Raw genomic sequence first — 1535 nt, 5'->3', positions numbered from 1 at the left:
TGTCATCTATTGGAATGAAGGAGAGATTCTCCCAGAGACCAACAAGGGGCACTGTGTGACTGTCTGGGGGTTTCTGCAGGACAGCATCTCCCAGCAGGTCAGTCTTCCACTGACAGGAGGCCTGAAAACTGGGTCCCTAGTTTTCAGTAGAGATAGGCTGGTATAATATCCTTGAGGCTGGATAAGTCCCTTGACCAGGACCTGTTAGGTCCCAGGAGCTACTTCCTCCAGGCCCACCATAGGGAATCTAGTACATCAGGAATTCTCCCTATCAAAGGCCCACAGAACTGGAAATGCACAGGAGGGAGAACCAGGGGTGGGTCTCATTTGCATGAGCAGGCCCTCCTTTTAGACGGGGGATAAGACAGAACAGGGGCAGCCAGTTTCAGCTCTGTGAGCTAAGAAGAGGCTGTGTCATCATGGCCTGGAACTCTGTCCTCCTTGTGCTCTTGTCACTGCACAGGTAGGGACAGGCCCCAGAGCAAGAAGGTGGTCCCCCAGACTAATAGATCCCTCTGGCTCAGTTTCTCAACCACACGCACCCTAACACTTCTCTTCATTCTGATGTGTCTGTGCTTGCAGGTTCCCTGTCCCAGCCTGTGCTGACCCAGCCGCCCTCCCTCTCTACATCTCCAGGAACAACAGCCAGACTCACCTGCTCCCTGAGCAGGGACATCAGTGTTGGTAGTAAATACATGTACTGGTACCAGCAAAAGCCTTGAAGTCCACCCCAATTTTTCCTGTTCTACTACACAGATTCAGACAAGCAGCTGGGACCTGGGGTCCCCAGTCATGTCTCTGGTTCCAAAGATGCCTCCACTAATATGGCAAGTTTGCTCACCTCTGACCTGCAGCCTGAGGACAAGGCTGACTATTACTGCAGTGTAGGTTACAGCAGTGGGAGCAGTTTTCGTTACTGACAGTGTCTCAGACAATGAAGAAGTGAGACAAAAACATCTGGACACTCAGACTTTGTCTCCGAGCCTCTTGTATTGAGAAATATTTGTGGAGCTTCCTATCAGATGTATGCCAGTGGTGCTAAGCACCATGACAGTCACAGATGAGAGAATGGGGCAAAATCCTGGTTTCAAGTGGTGACACATATATTGAGGTGATTAATTCCTTCACTGGTGACAGCAGTAGAACATATTCCCCAGGAATTTGGGCATGAGATGGGGCCCCGCTGGAACTCTGTCCGTTCCTTACACATGCAAACCCATGGAGACTCTCAAATGTTAGATAAAATGTATATTAATACTAATAAATATTGGCATCACTAATACATTTTGCCTTGCTACACATGTAGAATAGAAGATGACATCCACCCAGAAGCACCACACATAATATTATGTTTTAGGAATCACACATATATGAATATTTTATTTTAAGATTTTATTTTTAAATACTCTCTAAACCCAGCTTGGGCTCAAACATGCAACGATGAGATCAAGAGTCTCATGGCCTAGGGACTGTGCCAACCAGGCACACGTCTAGGTGCTTATTTCAGGACAGAGTGTCACCTGAGGCTTATTGTA

General features: G+C 47.7%; 1 pseudogene; it reads left to right on the top strand.

Moving 5' to 3' along the window:
• Positions 1 to 419: 419 nt before the first annotated feature.
• Positions 420 to 920, top strand: LOC131810986 (probable non-functional immunoglobulin lambda variable 11-55; annotated as a pseudogene).
• The last annotated feature ends 615 nt before the right edge of the window (positions 921 to 1535 follow it).

This window comes from Mustela lutreola, chromosome 11 (assembly GCF_030435805.1).
Source record: "Mustela lutreola isolate mMusLut2 chromosome 11, mMusLut2.pri, whole genome shotgun sequence".
Classification (NCBI taxonomy): Eukaryota; Metazoa; Chordata; class Mammalia; order Carnivora; family Mustelidae; genus Mustela; species Mustela lutreola.
The sequence above is the reverse complement of the archived record's forward strand: the minus strand, read 5'-3'. Positions and strand labels throughout refer to the sequence as shown.